Source organism: Pinus tabuliformis, chromosome 9, assembly GCF_031772625.1.
Source record: "Pinus tabuliformis cultivar Carrire ecotype Pingquan chromosome 9, CPIR1, whole genome shotgun sequence".
Classification (NCBI taxonomy): Eukaryota; Viridiplantae; Streptophyta; class Pinopsida; order Pinales; family Pinaceae; genus Pinus; species Pinus tabuliformis.
In genome coordinates, this window is record NC_142307.1 from 1727631349 (window position 1) to 1727653168 (window position 21820).

Genomic DNA, 21820 nt, shown 5'->3' on the forward strand with positions numbered 1-21820 from the left:
CGCCACAAACTTTTGAATATCCGATTTAAGGCCATCCCAAAAAAATTCCTTCTTAACCTTGTGGTAAGTTTTTAAAAATCCTGAGTGCCCTCCTAAGGGAGAAGTGTGCAATTCCATAAGAATCTTTTGTTTTAGTTGGGAATTCTTACAGAGGTATAAGCGATCTTTGTACCATAAAGAATCATTTTTCCAGCTAAATGTATCAGACGTACTGGAATCTTGTTGTAACTTTCGAATAAGTGCCCACACTTCTTCGTCATTCTTCCATTCCTCCCTTGCTTCGTTTATCCAATCTGGTTGGATAATAGAAATGGCGCACAACAATGCTTCCACATCCTCATCCTTTCTTGAGAGTGCATCTGCCACCACATTTTGCTTCCCTTTTGTAGATGATTTCAAAGTCATAACCCAACATCTTTGTGACCCACTTTTGTTGCTCTTCAGAGGATAATCTTTGTTCTAAAAAGTATTTAAGGCTATCATGATCCGTTTTTACCTTGAAGTGTCTTCCCATTAGGTAGGGTCGCCATTTCTTAAGTGCATGGAGTATTGCCAACATTTCCTTCTCATAAATAGCTTTGTGTAAAAACTTTCCCTTGATTGGACGACTTTCAAAAGCAATGGGTCTTTCATCTTGCATTAAAACAACACCAATTCCATTTCCTGAAGCATCACATTCCACAATAAAGGTTTTTGTGAAGTCCGGTGTAGCTAAGACCGGTGCTTGGCACATTGCCTCTTTAAGATGTTCGAAGGCCTTTGTTGCTTCTGGAGTCCATGAAAATGCATCTTTCTTCAATAATGTTGTTAGAGGTGCTGCTATTCTCCCATAATTCTTAACAAACTTGCGATAATACCCTGTCAACCCGAGAAATCCTCGCAGATGCTTTATGGATGTGGGGATTTTCCATTCCTTAATGGCTTTAATTTTGCTAGGGTCTACCTTAACTCCTTCATGAGATACAATATGACCCAGATATTCCACCTCTTGTACTCCAAAGAAACATTTGGATCTTTTTGCATATAATTGTTTCTCCTCCAATAGTTGTAGCACCCTGTCAACATGTTCAACATGATCCTTCCAAGACTTGCTGTAGATTAGTATATCATCAAAAAATACTAACACAAATTTTCTAAGGAATGGTTTGAAAATGGAATTCATCAAACCTTGAAATGTTGAAGGTGCATTGGTAAGGCCAAAAGGCATGACCAAAAATTCATAATGACCCTCATGAGTTCTAAATGTTGTTTTTGGAATGTCTTCAGTCTTCATTCTGATTTGATGATATCCTGAACGAAGATCCAACTTGGTGAAGTAAATTGATCCATGCAATTCATCCAGTAATTCATCAATGACAGGAATGGGAAACTTATCTTTAATAGTGAGCTTGTTGAGCTCCCTATAATCCGGACACATGCGCCATGATCCATCCTTCTTGTGCACCAATACTACTGGAGCAGAGAAAGAACTTTGACTCGGTTGAATTATACCAGCCTCTAGCATTTCTGCAACCATACGTTCAATTTCACTCTTTTGGGCATAGGGATATCTGTACGGCCTGATGTTTGGAGGAACACTTCCTGGAATCAAATGAATAGCATGATCATGATCACGAATAGGTGGGAGACCTTTGGGAGTCTCAAATACCTTGGAATGATTGTCCAAGACTTTTTGGAGATCTGGAGAAATAGATGATTCCAATGTGGAAACATCTAGCGAACATAATTGTGCAATTACACACCTTTGTTCCTTTTTTAGAAGCTTTGTCATACCATTAGAGCTGATTATCTTTCCTGGTTTCCCTGCAATACCCCTTAATTCAACTTCCTTTCCTTCCACGGAAAATTTCATGAAAAGTTCTTGAAAATTAAAAGCTATTGTACCCAAGGATTGTAGCCATTGGACTCCTAGTACAACATCAACACCTCCCATTGGAATGGAAAGCATTGGGCTAGTCAATACATATTCTCCCATGGATAGCTTGATATTATGGCACTTTCCAGAGCAATTTATTGTTCCTCCATTTGCAACCATCACTTGACACTCTAGTGCTGGATATAAGAAGCAATTCAATTCTTTTGCTACCTTACAATGAATAAAATTGTGGGTACTTCCTGAATCAATCAACACTATTACCTTTTTCTTCTTGATTTGTCCTTCTATCTTGATGGTTTGAGGAGTGGTAATTCCTGCCAATGCATTACAAGATATGGTTGGATTCATTTCTTCTTTATCTAGGCTTTGTTCCTGGAGTATATCCTCTTTTTTTGACCTTTCTTGCTCCTTTTCTTCTTCCTCTTCACAATCTATGTAGAATAATTTCTTCTCAGCACACTTATGACCTTTAGTGTATTTGCTATCACAACTGTAACAAAGCCCTTTTGCTCTTTTTTCTTCCAATTGTTGTGGTGTCAACCTTATAGGTTGTGGAAGACTAGGGCAACAACACTTCCATCTTTATAGTTGTGAGTGGTATGCTTCCTGGTTGCCATAATTTTGCTTTCCATTTTTCTTGCTAACCTGAATGCCTTCTCTAATGAATCAGGTTCCCAAAGGCGAACATCATGTTGGATATTATCCTTTAAAGTCCCTATGAACACATCAATCCTATGCTCCTCTGGAATATCTTTTACCCTTATGTTCAATTTTTGGAACTCCTCAATGTGCTCCATTATTGAACCCTTTTGTTTGAGACTTATCAATTGGCTAAAAAAAGTGTTGCTTTTTGTATCCTCATAATGTGCTATCAATTCTTCCGTAAAAATTGCCCAAGTGATAATTTGTTTACGAGAGCAAAGCCATTGATACCATACAAACTGATTTGGTTCCAAATATAAAGTTGCAATACGTACCTTTTGTGTGTTTTGCACATTATTGAGATCGAAAAATTGCTCCATCTGTAATATCCATGTTGCGGGATCCTTGCCATCAAACTTCCTCATATCGATTTTTGGAATATGGTGGGTTTTCGATCCCACATTAGAGTCTATGAAATCATGATTAACATTTCTTTTGTTCGCATCATGAGTTTCCTTTACTACCTTTTCACCATTGATAAGTACTTCTTGTAGAAAATTTGTCAAATCTGTCTTCAAATCTGCCATGCCTGTCTTCAAATTTGTGTTCAAATCTATCTTCAAGTTGTCCATCTTAGCTTCCATGCCATTCATCTTAGCTTCCACACCATTTATCTTAGCTTCTGTTAGCTTTTGTGACAGTGACATTTGTTGCACTTGTTCTTGTAATTTTGATATATCATGTAGCATTTCTTCCTCTTCTTCATGAGTCATGCTAGAGATTTCAGGTTTCTTACTAGGTGTTTGCATTTTCTTTCCTCGGGGCATCAGTTACCGATAATAATGCTCTACTATGCCCTTTGAATTCCTTCAAAATAAATTTTCAAACCAAGCTTAAGCAAAAATTTAAGAAAATCTACACATCTTTTTTCACTTTGTAGGAGCTCGATATTGCCTCTGATGTATCTCTGTAATTTCCGATCATATAGTTCTGAATTTGTGACCTGCAGTAGTCCTCTGTGTCCTCTTTCCAATGCCACAAGTCTGACCTGAATTGGATTCTCCAAGGAAGAGTTATGCGAAATCTCCCACAGTGACTTGATTATAGACTAGTTCAGTAGAGCGAACTTGTACGACGTGCCACGAGTCACTGTTTCAAACTTTGGATCTGGAAAATGCATACAAGAAACTATAGTCTGTCCTCTTTCTATACCTTCTTATGAAATTTCAATCCGATCCCCAGAGAGAAAGTTATGATGATTTTCCCCAGGTCACCTGTTTGGAATGTAATTCAGGAGTCTGCAAAAAGACCAACTTCCTCAGATCATATCTCAACAAATATAGCGTGAAAAGCTTTGAAATTTGGACCCGAGGTTTAGCGTGATTCCTTCTCAAATGGGTTTTTTTTTGCAACTTCTGAAACATCACAGAAAAAAAGTTATAGCGAAAATTCCACGATGACCTGTTTGGAGCAGCGAAACCCTAGAATCCAAAGCTCTGATACCAAATGTTATGAAACCAGCTCAAGAAAAGATAGAAAAGATAGATCAACGCCTTATAATTTAGCCTCTTCGAGGGGGAAACCTCCTTTACATTACATAAATGAACAATTCTTGGATGATTCAAATGACAAAACCTCCTTTCTATATATAGGAGTCTAAGGAGTCACAATATAACCCAGCCGACCTAACAATAATAATATAAAGCCACAAAAATAACAATAGAGGGATTCTATGGGGCACAGTAATAACAATATGGGGATAATAGGGGCACAAAAATATTAATAAGGGATGCAACTACAATAGTAATGGGGTAATTACTAGTATTATAGGGACCCAACAATCTATTTGATGTTTGAGTGTTTGATTGTGCCATCTAGTTGATTTATTTAACATGGTATGTTTGCAAGTTTGTTGAATGTTTGATGAATTGCATATTATGAGTATGTGCTCAAATGATCGTGTTTTAAGATGGTTGTACTAATACATATGTGTTGAGACAGTTGATATGTACTTGAGTGTAAGTAGGTGATAGTTGAGGCATTATGTATTGTGACTTATGAATGTGAGTTGATTGTTGATTATGACATGATTGTTAGTCTTGGTAAAGGTTGATTTTAAATTAGTAGACATGATGTCTTGATATTTGGAACGTGAGACCGACATGTGTGAGCAGTTGTAAGGAAACATGCTTGGTATTAACTTGACAAGGTGGTAGCTGATGTGTTTATATAACTGACAATTGGGTGGTGAAAGTGCCTAATAAGACTCAATTGCAGCAAGGAAAATGTAAAAGAAAGGAATTGGGTGTAAATTCCTTTGGCTATGTTTGGAATCCACAATTCCAAATGGATGAGTGCTTTGCATATAGGAAGTCTTCTTAATCCTAATTTGTCTGAAATTATGTGGATAGATGTTATATTCATGGACATTTATTTGACAGGTATAACAGTTGGTGTCTAGTTATAGCTAGATCTGTCAAGGGAATTTGAGTCCCTTGAGACATTGCACAAATGTGTTCAGCGACAAGGCAACATGCTTGGCATAACAAGGTAAGCTAATTGGTATATTGTTATATTTATTTATACCTCGAAAATTATGTATTATGGTAGTATGATACAAAGAATTACATGACAAAAAATTGCCATGGAATCTTGAAGAAGGCTCACGTTGAGATTTCCCTTGGAAGCACTGGGAACCCATGAGGATTGAGTCATGGTGTCTGTTGAGAGTCTTGTGCATTTTATCTTTTTATATTTATTGCGCTTGATTTGCAGATTTGTTCATGTCTAGTGTATGGCCATACCACTTTGTTCGCGGTGTTGCATTGCTATTGATTTTCATGGTTTTCTTCTTGTTTGTGTCTTTTTCTTGTCCTTTATGTTTTGAGTCTTGGGAATTGGGTTGGGAAAGAGGAAAGTTAATGGATTTTGGGGAGAGTTGTGCGGTACCAAACAAGTGATGTAAGGCCTAGTTGAAGCTCAGCGTATGAGTAAAGGGCAGTTTAAGGCAAGAGTATGACAACTAGTTGGATTGGTTGGGTCCATTGGTGTAAATGGACGATGGCAGGATAGTCATGAGAAAAGTAATCAAGAAAGGTAAATTAAATAGATTTGAGGCATCAGAGGCCTTGGCTATGTTGGGAACAATTGTTCTCAATATTGTGCATGTTTTGCATGGATAAAGAGAGTTCTCTTAAACTTTACCTTATGATATTTGGTAAATATGTTGTGATCATGATTGCTTTATTCTAATGTTTATATGCATATATGTATGTATGTACGTTGTTATATGACAGGGTCATCAAGGATCATGCTTGTTTTATGTTGATGTTTACGTATATACATGTATGTATGTATGTCGTTGTCTGACAAGGTCACCATGGATCATTCTTGTGGACGAATGATTGCTTATGCAGGTGAAGGGCATGAAGAGGTTCCCAGTTTATAAGGAATCAAGTGGGAAGAGTAGTCATGACAAATATACAATGTCAACATCATGCGGATATGAATTGATGTTGTATGCTTGTATTATGCCTATGTTTATGTTATGATAGGTAACTCCAAGGGACACATCAACAGAATGAAAATAATGTTCTTTGCGACATGCTAAGATAAGTATAGATGGCAAAGAGACATTGGAAGCAAGGTTGCTTGGTAGAGACTGTTTGGTCTTGGATGTGCATTGCTACTATCGTGCATATGTTGTATATGTTGTACATGTTGCATTTATGATGTTGTGCGCATGTGGTGTTTTGTATATATAGTGTGTGTACATGTTGTTTATGCAATGTTATGTACAAGGTGGTATAGATAATGTTGCGTGAATATTGCATATGCAGTGCTGGGTATAGATGGTGTTATGTACATGTTGGATATGTGGTGTTGTGTACATATTGTACTGTGCACACAATGGAAATGCGTTGTTGTGTGCATATGTTGCTATGTGCATGTTGGATATGCGGTGTTGTGTACATATGGTGCTATGTACATGTTGTATATGTAGTGCTATGTACATATGGTGTTGTGTGTAGGTTGTGCATGTGGTGCTATGTACATATGGTGTTGTGTGCATGATTGTACATGTGGTGTTGTGTACATGTTGTACATATGGTGTTGTGTGCAAGGGGTGTTGTGTACATGTCGTGCATGTGATGCTATGTACATGTGATGTCATGTACATGTCGTGCATGTAGTATTGTGTACATGTGGTATTGTGTACACATTGTACAGGTGGTGTGGTGTACATGTGGCGTTGTGTACACATTGTGCAAGGGGTGTCGTGTACATGTGATGTTGTGCACATGTTATGCAGGTGGCGCTGTGTACAAATGGTGTTGTGTACATGTTGTACATATGGTACTGGTGTACATGTGGTATTGTGCACATGTTGTTTTGTGGGCACGTGGTACTATGTATGTGTATTGTGTAGTCATGGTATCGTGAGACATGTATTCATTGTGTTGTACTATGTTTACATATTTGTGTTGTGTGTACACCGGGTGTAGGTGTATGTATTGTGTTATGGTGTACACTGGATGTAGGAGTATGTATTGTGTTGTGTTGTACACTGGGTATAGGTGTATCTATGGTATGTCATATGTATGTGCATGTATTTCATGGTGTTATATGTCGTGTGTGGTTGTATGTGTGTGATGCACACTATGTGTATGTGCACATGGTTAAGGAGAAGGCACTAGGTGTTTTTCATGTGTGGAAACCGATCCTGTGTGTGTACGGAATAAGGACAAAGGTAGAAGTTGAGGATTGATTAAAGGATAAGTATCAATATTTTATTCCAGTTTTATTATATGGGATTTATGATTATGGTCTATGATGATTACATGTGATCTATGATTCTGGTTTATGATGGTTACATGTGATTTACGATTTTGATCTATGATGGTTGTGTTTTGAGCTAACCTGATGTGATATGTTTATACATGATGATTTGGTCAACGATGCTAGTTTGACTTGTTGTGACAGGAAGCGAACAAAATTGCAATATATCTTATTGACAGGCCACCAATGAGATATGATTTGAAGTTATTTCAATTGTAACAACCCTGGTGAAAATTCTGTGTAATAAAAGTTAAAAACAATACCCACGGATGAATGGGACACTTATTCCAAGCTGAATGTTGGGAAGGACATCCTAGGGGGTGTTCATCTGGTTGTTTATGGCTAAGGAAATTGGCAAAGGCAATGGGTAAGGATTTGGAAAGGAAAAATGGCATTTTGGCACATGTATTTATGAAAATAATGGAAATTAGGAGAAAAAGGAGGTGAAAGGTCATAGGTTGCATGTGAGGAAGAAAATGAAGGAAAATAATGGAAAATGAAGAAAATAGAGGCCTCATTCATAAAAAAGATTCTGAGGATTAGTTGGTAACTTTTTTTTTTTTGTCAGTTTAGCTTTGAAGCTCTTTCATTATACTCTCTCTCTCTCTCTCATACTCTTGGACACTTAGAGTTTTCTTGGAGCACTTTGGCTTTGGAGCAAGAAAGGCAAGGAAGGTAAGAGGAAGCAAAGATCAAGTAGGGAAAGGCAGGATCAAGCAAGTACAACAGGCTTCATTACAGGTATCAACTTGCATGTGTATTTTCCTTGCTAGATTTGGCATGCATTTTATTGCATGTGGTTCTTTTATATCATGGCATGGGTTTTTCCAGGTGTAACAATGCTTTTCAGCCTAGCCTTGCGATTTCTGGATAGCCATGGTGTGATGGGGTTCTCATGTTTGGTTGATCTGGATTGTCAGATGGATTCAAAGCTAAGTGAGGTGGATCTTTGAAATGATAGAACACATGGCCTAGTAACCCCTGAACCAGACTGTGGGTTGCGGTAAATCCAGATTTTATGTTGCCTCAGATGGCATAGGAATCCTTACCAATGAGTAGCAGGATATACAGTAAAGACTATAGGTGGTTTGCTCTCCGTTGGGCCTAGTAATCCTGGGTTTGGGATATGCGGTAAAGCCTGGAGAGTGGGTCTTGGTTTAGGGCATAGTGATCTAGGTTTGGATTGTGGTAAAGCTTGAGAGACTAGGAGACAGAAAAATTCCTCACGGTGTAGGTGGAGAAATCAGGTGGCATCCATGCTTGTTTGGCCTAATGATCGGGTGGAGATCACTGTAAAGCCTGTTATGATGTGTTCTTTGTGTTGGCCTAGTGATTCGGGATGGATTACGATAAAACCTAGTTTTTATTGATGAGGGTGAGGTGGTTTAGCCTCGGTATGCCCTGATTGAGTTCTTTTGATTTGAGTCCCACATTCATGCTTGAAATATGGCATGTGGGTGAATGGCTGAAGAGAGACTTGGCTTAGCCAATCTATGGTCGGGTGGAACGTGGTAGTCCCATCTCCGGTTGGTTCATTGCACTGATTAATGAGAAATTCATTCCATTGATTTTCATGTGTAAATGTACTGATGTATTTATGTATTTTGATGGCTGATATGTTCATTGTAATTATGTTCCTATTATGCTGGTTAGATGTATATTTTGTGACAACAACTATGTATGGCTCTCAACATGTTTTTACTTGTATTTGAATGGATATGGTATCTATGACCTAATAAGTGATAAGGCAACAAATGACATGAGGGAACAATGGTTCATAGCGATTCTCAGATAAGTATGAGATCCCTACACTTAATTATGTTGTTTACACCTGTAGGTTACATGTTGACAATATGTTTGATGAAATGCCTGTCATGGCTAGTAGGGGTCTGGTTAAGGTCTTGATCAACTATTTACTTTTGCATCATTGTTTCCCTGTACTTTACTTGATTCTGAGCTTTCATTCCATTCTGGGCAGTGGCCTGGGCTCTGGGCCTGAAAAAGTGGCTTAAATCCCAGGGTCGCTGGCACAGAACTGGAAACTTTAGTCCATAGTCGCTGGTAGGCAGGCCTATGAGAGCGAATTTAGGTCTCTGACTACTCCATTGCCTATATTGAAGCATAAAAACTATGGCTGAAGCAGATAAACTGATAGCTTGTAGCGCTGAATATACTAAGACTGGTAGCTTGAAGGCTTTAATATAAAAATACACACAGGTATTTAATAATAATAATATATATATATATATATATATATATATATATATATATATATATATATATATATATATATATATATATCTATATATATATATATATAATTGTATAAGATGATTTGAATGTTACAATGAGGCCCTGCTTTTATATCTCAGCAAGTGACCTTTCGTGAATGGGCATGTCTTTTAGACATGCCTTTTCACTTAATTTAATGACTATTTAACCTAAATAATATTTAATATTAATATTTATTTTATTTATCTAATTGTTATGAATTATATTCATAACATAGCCTCTCCCTTCGGAAGCTTTGTCCTCAAAGCTATATTGCTGGCAATTGCCTTTGCGGTTGTCGTCTCAGCATATGGAAGGCAGAAAGTTGGCTCAACGTCTATAATTCGCTAATAACTCTATTTTGAGTCCAAGTTGTCTTTTTTTTTTTTAATTAATTAATTAATTTTTTAAACTCTAATATATATATATATATATATCTATATATATATATATATATATATATATATATTAATTATAACCAAACTATATATCATCATGCCATGAATCCGAAACACCGTGACGTACCAGCATTTGACACGCAGGATTTTATGATGGCATGGAGGTTACGAAAAGGTATAAGCCATCTATGGATACATATTCAGGAATGATGATGATGAGCAGCACGCATCATTTTATAATGGTATAAAGATTACGAAAAGGTTTAAGCTATCTCTAAATATTCAGACATGATGAGGACGAAAAACAGGGGACCTTCGAGGAAACGAGCGTGGACACTCGGGCAGACCCTTGGGATATCTAGAGGTATCGTGACAATAATCATAAATCATATAGTTATTCCTCACAAAGTGAAGGTCTTCTTTCTGAGCCTTGGAGAGTGTAGGCGGGAAGAGATGATCCAAATGCCCGGGCTTGCAATCGGGTTGTCCAGCCGTGCAACCGCTGATTATGAAGTTGGTGTAAGTTGAGAGAAAAGGTTCGTAACTGTAGTTTGCTCTGTGTTTCCCTCCATCGGTTGCCCAGTCGGACCCGTCCCACACGGTTGCATAGATGGACATTGGCTTCCCCGAGTACTGTTTTCTCACACTCTTCAGCTTCTAGAATTGTCGGATGGGAATGCTGTCCACGAAAAACATGATTTGATGAGGAGTCCAGAGGATAGTGTAATTGTGGAATTCTTGCGTGGGATCGAACCAAAGATGAAACCGATGTTCTCTTCCGATATGACTGGTAATATTACCATCACCGCTGCCATTTCCGTAGATGTTTGTATGGAGTGTGTAAGGCTCCCCCGGAATCGTCCCAAGAAACTCGAAATCTAACTCATCGTGCCGATTAGGATACACATCACTATTAGACAAATAGAACGTGGTGACGATCCCGGCAGTGTAACCAGCTTGCAGCTTCAGTGCCGCATTGAAAAATCCATACAGGTAAGTCTTTTTCGATTTAAAACCACCGCCAGAATATCTATCAATCTTGAGTGTCATAGAATTTCGATCTTGGGAGACATTCTGATGGTCCGGGCTCCAAAAATTCGAAAATCCTTTGTGAACAAGGGTCATCTGGAGCGTGCCTCGAGGAATATCGACAACACTACCGTCATTAGAGTTTTGTATAATTTTCAACGCTCTTTGCACTTTGTCCAGCGGAAGAAAATATGCTGTACAACTGTCATTTTTGCCGCCAGCATTCAGTGCTACTGCTCGACCATCACAATTAATTACAGGTGCACCCCTTGTCCCTCCGTATATCCTTGACGCTGCCTGAAAATAAAACGTATTGAAGTCGTTGTAGCCATTACTCTTATAGTGAGGGGCCTCTTGATCCACTCGGTCCAAGGTTCCTGTCATAATGGAAAGACTTCCATCACCGTCATTACCCACCACCCGGATATCCAATCCAACCACCGCAGCTTCTGGCGCAAGAGGGATTTCTTCACATTTCATAAACTGAAGCGACGCTGGATCAAAACGCAAAAATCCAAAATCGTGAACAGGGTCACGGTAAAGAGGATAAACAGGAATCTCCTCGCGATTGAGGAACGTAGCGTCGACAACAATAGGTCCAGGATTGACCACACGGCAGTTGGTGAGAATGATCCGGCGTGTTTTGTCGACTATGAAACCTGTGTCGTTGCTTTGTCCTGCTTTTATAGATCCTATTTCTAGGCTTAGGATCTTGAGGCGTGCCGAAAATTCACCACAACCAATGATTATGAGTGAATTATTATTAGAATTGTAGTAGACAAATCCAATTTCCATCGGATATTTCAATATTATATGTTTCCCATCATCGTCCGTCAAGGGAGAGAATTCCCCACCTCGTCGTTCGTATGGGATGAGATAGGCTTTGAAAAACCCAACGGTGAAAAAAACACATATTATATCATCTGCTATGACCAGGTCTGTCACTCTTTCTCCTACGTGCAAGGCTCGTAAACTATTTGGCAGTTTGCGAGTTAACTCTTAGCGTTTCAGTTGGTGGAAGCAATTCTTGGACAACAATCTATCATTGCCCCTTGAAATTTTATATGCTTTCTGAAAATTCACTCCAAGTAAACATAATTCACCTTCCCTTCCTGCTTCGCCGTGGCCCTTGTGCTGCGCACTTCGTTTTTTCCTCCTCTTTATTGGTCTATCTGTGATTTCAGGGGGCTCTGTAAGTTCATTCTGATTTGAATGAGAAACAAGATGAACTACTTTTTTTTCATATTCCCAATTGGATTCAGATTTTGAGTGGTATTCTTCTTTAGTTTTCATATACCCACTTTGACTATCCTTCTCATCACAGTCGTTGTTGAGTTCATTTTCATCTTCATGTGGATATTTTTCATTATCTTCCTCATTTTTCTCTTCATCATCTTCTTTATTATTGATTTTCTTTCAACATTTTTTAACTTCTGCAATTGATTTTTCTAATCGCTGAAATGCTTCTTGAATACTAAACTATTCAATGTAATCAAGATGTGAACGTAATGGCACATTGTGCGGCGAACTACGTTCAAAGGCCCGCATGATTATATTGTGTGCCATGGTTTTGATACCACTAAAGCATAAAAACTATGGCTGAAGCAGATAAACTGATAGCTTGTAGAGCTGAATATACTAAGACTGGTAGCTTGAAGGCTTTAATATAAAAATACACACAGGTATTTAATAATAATAATTTATTAATATATATATATATATATATAATTGTATAAGATGATTTGAATGTTACAATGAGGCCCTGCTTTTATATCTCAGCAGGTGACCTTTCGTGAATGGGCATGTCTTTTAGACATGCCTTTTCACTTAATTTAATGACTATTTAACCTAAATAATATTTAATTATTTAATATTAATATTTATTTTATTTATCTAATTGTTATGAATTATATTCATAACATATATCATGAGAGCGACTATGGACTTAGAGGTCCATAACAACAGTGGGACCCAGGGACATGTCGTCTGAGTGGTTGACTTGTCTCCTGAGGGTTCTGTTGATGATGTTGGATGACTATATGTGATGTTCCGTCGATTCTACTTCCTTAATATCACATAGGAGGTCAAATATTATCATAGTAGCCTCTCGTCTCATGTTTACACCGGTTGGAATGGTTACTTGGGTGGATGTGGGAGGAGGGTGTTACATCAATTTATTTTGAACCTAATGGAAATTATGTTCTTGCTACAGGAAAGCATGAAATGCCCAGTTGGGTGGTTGAAACTGACTACAAGAATTAGCAGCATCAGTGAAAGGAATTGGAACAGGCTGCAGTATGCTGGTCAAGCACTTCAGAAGCAGGGCCATTGTGGGACATCGGTACCCAATAGTGTCCATTGATCACCATGAGCATGTTATGACTGGTATGATGGTTTTGAGGCAGGTATATGCCTTGGTTGTTGGACCTTCCAATGCGAGGAAGCCTTTCCAAGGGATGGATCGCCTGAGATAGGGGATGTCGGGGAACTTGGAAAGTGAGTGATTACATGGAAGGGGGTGACCGGATTTCTCGAGGGATTTCAAGAAGGGAGTGCGCCTTGAAAAAAATGAGTCGGTAACTGTTTGTTGAGAGGACAAGTGGCACAATATTATAGCACTGGACATTGGATGCAGATTTGAACTTGTAGTGGATTCTGGACTTCTTGGGAAGGAGGTGAATCCTGGTATTACTTTGAGGGTGGAGGTGTGAGCCTGTGGATTCCCTTGTTGTGGATGTAGGCATCGTATCCTTTTATTTGCTAGTGAGAAAATGTGCATATCTGTATATGTGTGTATTAGGGTAAATACTATATCGAAATGGATTTATAAAGCTCCATAGACAGTATGATTATTTGATGGGTGAAGCAAATGTGCTTATGTGTATATGTGGTTGTTATTGTAAATACTGTAATGAGCTGTGTTATAATGCTCCAATAAATGGTATGTTTGTCATGTTTCAATGGTGGTCATTGTAAGTACTGCAACAAGCTAAGTTATAAATCTCCATGTGCAGTATGTTCGGTTGCAATGATCTTGCTGGTTATAGGTGTTATTGAACACCAAGGATGATGTTCCCCCAAGGGGTGAGGTCTATAACAACCCCTCGTTAAAAGTTTATGTAATAAAAGTTAATAAAGGAAAAATAAGAACACTGGTAAGGGACACTTATTCCAAGCTGAATGTTGGGAAAAACATCCTAGTGTGGGTGTTCATTTCAGTTTATTATGCCTAAGGAAATTGGCAAAGGCAATGGTTAAGGCATTAAAAAAGAAAAAAGGTATTTTGGCACATTTATTTATGAAAATAAAGGAAAATAGGAGAAAAGGAAGGTGAAAGGTCACAGGTTGCATGTGAGGAGGAAAATGAAGGAAAATAATGGAAAATGAAGAAAATAAAAGCCTTATTAATTAAAAGGCTTCTGAGGATTAGCTGACAAGCTTTTTTCAGCGTTACACTTTTGCTTAGATTTGGAGCAAGGAAAGGAAAAGAAAGTAAAGGAAGGACAAGGAAAGGAAAGGAAAGAAAAGATCAAGCAAGGAGTAGTAAGATCAAGCAGTTTCAACAGGAATACTTGTGGGTAGCATATTGCATGTATGATTTCCTAGCTAGTTTTGACATGCATGAATTTGCATGTTGGTATATGGTTCTCTTGCTGTCAATGACATGGTTTTGTCGTGTTATGACAATGGTTTTCAACCTTGCCTTGCCTTGCATTTTTTCTTATAGACATGGTGTGATGGGATTGTTTTCTTGGTTTTGAGCTTTGGAATTGTCAGATAGTTTCAGAATCTAGGGCGGAGGTGGTCTTAGGAAAATTCCCAAAGGCCTAGGAATCCCTTGACCGATTTTGGCGGGATACATGGTAAAGACTGAGGGTGGAGTCTCGGTTTAGGGCATAGTGATATGGTGTGGATTTTGGTAAATCTTGAGAGACTGGTGTCTCGGTTTAGGGCCTAGCGATCCGGTGTGGATTGTGTTAAAGCCTGAGAGACAAGGAGATAGAAAATTCCTCAAGTATAGTGATGGAGTCTGGAGGCATTCCTAGCTCAATTTGGTTTTTTGATCTCGGTGTTGGTTTTGGTGAGATCACGGTTTGGTGAGGGTGAGTTGGTTTAACCTCTAGATTCCCTTGGTTATTTTTGGATTGGTTTATCCATCCCACATTCATGCTTGGAATATGGCACGAGGGTGACTGGCTAAAAGGAAGATTTGGTTCAGCCATGTCTATGGTCGAGTGGTATGTGGAAGTCCTGAACCTGTTCAACTTTTCCTATGTTTAATGAAAGCTAAGCTCTCTTGCTTTTGTACTTGTTATTATGTGGCTTTAATAACTATTATCTCATTGTGATTTACATTGTTTAATGTTGGTTATAAGTATGGTTATATGATTGGTTATTTTCATGGTTATTTCATGTATTTACTTGTAACTCAAAGGATAATGGATGCAAGACCTAATTGATGTCCAAACAATTAAAGGAAGAGGGTGGTGATCCTTATTGTCAAGTATCATATGAGTTATCAGTCATTTATGCTCTGTCTTTTATTCATTTCCTGTAGATTGCATTGATGCCAAGTGTTTGACAGAATGTCAGTCCCAGTTGGGCATGGTCAGGACTAGTCCTGGAGTCAGTTTATGATTTGTAAGTATTGTCATCATGTAATTCATGGATTCTGAAAGCTACAGGGGTTTCTGGGAAGTGACCTAGATTCTGGGCTTGAAAAGTAGCACAAATCCCGGATTCGTAGGCACATATATGAGAAGAAAAGTCCCCAAACGCACGTAGGCCTGGTTGTGCGAGTGTCTGGAGCCTCCCAAACGCACCCTTGTCCATATCAAGGGAGCGTCCAGGGGATTAATTGTCTAAAACTCAGTGGGACCCAGGGGCTGGTTAGGGGAATGACTGGGATGCATTATGGGAGTCCTGTAGCAGGTGCAAAAGGTTTGGTATGGTGTGTTTCCATCTGTTCCACTTCCTTAACTAGCACATAGGGAGTCAAATCATATCATAATAACTTGTTTTCACATGTTTACCCCGGTTGGACAGTTACTTGGGTAGATGTGGGAGGAGGTTGTTACACATATTTAATTTGAGATGGGAAAAGACATTCAAATTTTATTATATTTCTATTCTAAAATGGGATTGTAACACCTTGAGGTTTATATTTTCACATGTTTGAGATATACTTATTTCATTTATGCAATGCCAAGTTTACTAATACTTATAAAAATCAAATTATAAACATATAAAATGATTGATGATAACTCATCACTTTAAATGATCTTCCTAAAGTTTTGGGGTTTGAATTGCTTCTAGTGAACTTGATTTCATTAGAATACTCGCAAATACATAAAAACTTTACTCTCAATGCATACTTCATTCCATAAAACACTCTTTGTAGTTTACACACAAGTTTGTCAATTTCAAGGTTGTCCCATGTAAAATCTTTCATTTTCCCACACATTTAAGAATACATTCTTGCCCACAGAGGTTTGGTCTCATGGCCAGTGGACGATTTGCTAAGTCGTCCGTGCCGCTGTGGAGGTCACGAGTTGGAGTCTCATCTTAACTGAGGGTCGTTCTTGCAGGCTGGGCGGTTCCTCCTAGAGGTTATAGTGGCAGCCGGTGGGATTCGACCCTGTGTAATGTGAGTATGATACCACCGCCGTTGCCGATTCCGCTAGTCAACAAAAAAAAAGAAAAAAGAATACATTCTTCATGCATCAATTTGGTGTATTATCCATTCAAAATGTGATACAAGATCTAATATAGGTTGAATAGTGTTCATTTACCTACTAACATGAAGGTTTCTTTATAGTTAATTCCTTCCTTTTACACATCAACTTTTGGCTATTTTCTATGCACTTAACCTCCTCAACTTTTCATTAGAGTGGCTTGCATACCTTGATTTTCAATAACCGGCCTAATACTTCCAACTTATAGAAAAACCAATTCACCACAAAGTTAAGTAATAAAATTATACAAACTAAGAGAACTTATTACATAATGGTATGTATGGAATTTTTAAAAACTGGAATAAGAACTAGCATAAACACTGTAAATATACATATCCCAACATAAATTTAAACACCTTAAATGGCTGCAAAGGGAACATTCACTATCCATCCATATGCATCCAAGTCAAATTCTACCCTTGGGTTGGGATATGAGATTGGAAAGGGAAAACTTCCTACATGATTATGCTCTACTCATGAAGATGGTACCATAAGATCCAAATTAGACAAGGAAGGTGAGCAACAAAGCGTCCAAGAACCCTCCAAAAGCTAGCATGTTGGAATATATTTCAAGCAACACCCTCTACAAAACCTTGCATTAGTACTAGACCTACCCACTTATATAAGTAGAACTCGTGTTATCCTACTCATTAGTATGTGAATCTCTCCACTAAGCCATGGGCTAACAAATGTTCTATTCTTAGCTTATGATCTCCTTCAAGAATAGTCTAACTCTCAATGCACACTTCATTCCACAAAACACTCTTTGTATTTTACACACAAGTTTGTCCGTTTCAAGTTTGTCCCATGCAAAATCTTTCATTTTTCCACACATTTAAGAATACATTCTCCATGCATCAAGTTTGGTGCATTATCCATTCAGATTGTGATGCAAGATCTAATATAGGTTGAATAGTGTCCATTTACCTAGTGACATGAAGGTTTCTTCATAGTTAATTACTTCTTTTTAAATATAACCTTTTGTCTATTTGTTATGCACTTGACCTCCTCAACTTTTCATTAGAGTGGCTTGTGTACCTTGATTTCCAATAACCGACCCATTACTTCCAACTTATAAAAAATTCACTTCACTACAAATTCAAGTAATCAAATTATACAAACTAAGAGAATTTATTACATAGTATGGCCATAATTATATGTATGGACTTTTTCAAAAGTGGAATAAGAACTAGCATAAAAGTTGTAAAGATATTTATCCCAACATAACTTTAGACACATTAAATGGCTGCAAAGGGAGCATTCATTATCCATCCATATGCATCCAAGTTAAATTCTGCCCTTGGGTTGGGATATGAGATTGGAAAGGGAAAACTACAAACATGATTATGCTCTAAAATCTCATGAAGGTGGTGCCATAAGATCCAAATTAGACAAGGAAAGTGAGCAAAACAACATCCAATAACCCTCCAAAAGCTAGCATGTTTCAAGCAACACCCTCTTCAAACTCTTACATTAGTATTATACCTACCCACTAATATAAGTAGAACTTGTGTTATCCTACTCATTAGTATGTGAAGCTCTCCACTAAGCCATGGGATAACAAATGTTCTATTCTTAGCTCATGATCTCCTTCAATAGTAGTCTAACTGTCAATGCATACTTCATTCCACAAAACACTCTTTATAGTTTACACACAAGTTTGTCCATTTCAACATTGTCCCATGTAAAGTCTTTCATTTTTCCACACATTTAAGAATACATTCTCCACAAGTTTGGTGCATTATCCATTCAAATTATGATACAATATCTATACAGGTTGAATAGTGTTTGTTTACCTACAGACATCAAGGTTTCTTCATAGTGAATTCCTTCTTTCTACACAAAACCTTTTGGCTATTTGCTATGCACTTGACCTCCTCAAATTTTTATTAGAGTGGCTTGTGTACCTTGATTTCCAATAAATGACCCAATACTTCCAACTTATAAAAAAATCACTTCACCACAAAGCCAAGTAATCAAATTATACAAACTTAGAGAATTTATTGCATAATATGGCCATAATTATATGTATGGAATTTTTCAAAAGTGGAATAAGAACTAGCATAAAAATTGAAAAGATACTTATCCCAACATAACTTTAAATGCCTCAAATGGATGCAAAGGGAGCATTCACTATACATCCATATGCATCCAAGTCAAATTATACCCTTGGGTTGGGATATGAGATTAGAAAGGGAAAACTACCTACATGATTATGCTCTAAAATCTCACGAAGGTGGTACCATAAGATCCAAATTAGACAAGGAAGGTGAGCAACAACGAATCCAAGAACCCTCCAAAATATAACATGTTGGAACATATTTCAAGCAACGACCTCTACAAACCCTTGCATTAGTACTAGACCTACCCACTAATATACGTAGAACTTGTGTTATCCTACTCATCAGTATGTGAAGCTCTCCACTAAGCCATGGACTAACAAATGTTCTATTCTTAGCTCATGATCTCATTCAACAATAGTCTAACCTAGTTCATGCAGTTTCCTCGAATAAGATTTTAGCCTTTTGTTAGTAACATATTAACCATTAACTCAAACATCATGCATAGTTGAAACTCCATACATGTGTGCACACACATGTTAAAGAAGTAATAAGGCTACATGTAAAGAAGCTATCAATGTTACTCTTCTAACAATAAAATTTAGAATTTATAACAAGAAATTTTGTGACCAAATAGTATAATATTGTAATAAAAAATTATAAATACTTTCAAACTTACCCAAAGTTCCAAAACGAAGAATTTACTAGTGAAAAGGACATCAGTTCTGCCTTTCTAGGACCAAGTATATAAAGCTTGGCAAGTTACTACCTTATAAATTGTAATAATAATAATAAACTATGACAACACATTGTAAATTTAGGTAAAAAAAACTAACCAAGTTCACGCCCAAAGTGGGCCTTCATTTCTACGTCCACCTAAGATTCTAGTCCTTTGTTTTCCATGTGCACCACATTGCCATTGACTTCCATGGCTACAAGGAGGACTTCTACAAAATCTTCCGTTGGCTTCAAGTGTTAGGTGTGCTAGGTATCTAAGCAGTCCATTGAGGTCGAAGAGAGGCCACAATGGAAAGAGTCCCTTAATGTTTCCATATTGTTTCGGGGTGTGATGAAACTACCTTCGAGGGAGGTCACGATGGCCATGATTCACCCTACTAAAGATTATAGAGATTTCAATTGGGTGACCATCTCTAGTTGCTTTCCCTTGTTAATAAAAATGAAATACCTTGGTTCTTCTTCCCATTCTATTGTAGTGGCTACAACCCCCCTCCAAAATTTTGCCTATGCTTTGATTTTGGAGCCTTCCTTCCTATCCATAGGAGCTCATCTTACACTGATCCAAGTATTCATGCTTCGATTGAGACTTATCTTTTCATTCGTGCTTGTGTTTGCTCGTTTTCACACCTAGCTGATCTTTCTAACTCACAAGTTGATCTCCCGAATTGGTATCACAACAATTTTGGGCTTGCCTCCAGAAACTGCATAATCCTTGAAGGCAGTCAACCTTGATGATTGGAATTGCATAGTTTATATTGGCAGTCAACCTTGAGCTCAGAAACTGCGCAGACATGGAAGGAAACCCAACTCTGAGCCCGGAAATTACGCAATATCTCATTGAGCTCAGAAATTGCGCAATGCACTAAGCCGAAAGGTTGCCCAGTTCCACAGAATTGCGCAATATTTCCCAACAGCGTGCATGGAAAGTTTCCCCAGAAAAAAAAAAAAAGAAAACTAAAGGGAAAAAAACATCCCTATGGCGTAGGGATCCATTATTAGTTTCCTGAAGGTGGAACACTGCTATTTTTAGAAGTTTATGCCAAGTGTTGCTTTTCCTTGATTTTAGGCCCACGCATCATAAAACCTCATTTGCTCAAATCTAGTTAATTGATGCCTCTATAGCTCATTTGCACATTCAATCTTAGAGCTCTAGAATTCTTGAGGAGATCAAGGAACCTTCGGTACAGTCATTGTTGCTTTTCCAGGTGAGTTTCGCTTTTGTCATCTTTTGCCACTTTTTCTGTCACTTCTTGTTGTTTCTCTTGTGTGAGTGTTGTTTTGTTGATTTCTCTTCATGGTTGATGGTGTTTCAACTTGTTTTAGATTGTATAAGTGTTGTTTCAAGTTATCGTTTGCCTTTCACAAGTGTCGCATCGGTTTTCTTGTTTTTGCACCAATGGTCGCCTTTGCGGTGACTCTCCGCACATATTGGATTTTTCCTTCTATTTAATCATTTTTTGCACTTGATCCACATTGATTCATTCACACTTTGTCAGTTTTTCACTCAAGACCACATCATCATTCACTTATGCTCGTTTTTCACACTTGCACCGGGCATATCTGAACTTCCTTTGGCCGGATTTTTCCTTGCCCAGCTGGGCACTGCGCAATACTAAGGATCAAGCCACAATATTGGCCTCTGGAACTACACAATGCACAATATAGGCTGGCTCCAACTGTGCACTGCGCAGCTCCAGGAGTCAGCTTGTCACCTTGGCCACTTAGACTGCACAATACATAGTCTCTCGCAGTCTTTGCCCAGGCTGAACTGCGGATTGCGCAGTCTCAAGCCACAAGCTTCATCCTTGGATTCTAGGACTACATAGTGTGCACTTCCCACAAGTAGCCAGTCCCTCTTGGCAATGAAAATTGTGTAATCCTTCCCATCATATGCCTAGTTTGTTGTTTGATCATGCCTTGTAAGTATATTTGCTTAAGACTGATATTTTCTTTCCATGAGTGTCCTTTTGTTCCACAGGTACAACTGTTGTAGAGCACCTCTCCAACAATGACTATTACCATGGCACCAAAGAGAACTGCTTCAAAAGATACCACTGAAAGTAGTACTAGGGAAGAATTTGAGCAAGCACCAGTTAACTTGTCAATATATGCGAACACTCAACTGTTTATAGAAAAGGAGTCAACACTAACATGGCAACAATTACAAGAGTAGTAGTAGAAGGCAACAATCCGATAAAAAAGGGAAATAGAAAGGTTGCTGATAGAATAGAG

The 21820-nt window shown here is 38.0% G+C and overlaps 1 pseudogene; it reads right to left on the reverse strand.

Moving 5' to 3' along the window:
• Positions 1-10308: 10308 nt before the first annotated feature.
• LOC149155616 (xyloglucan endotransglucosylase/hydrolase protein 31 pseudogene) lies at positions 10309-11850 on the reverse strand (annotated as a pseudogene).
• Positions 11851-21820: the final 9970 nt, after the last annotated feature.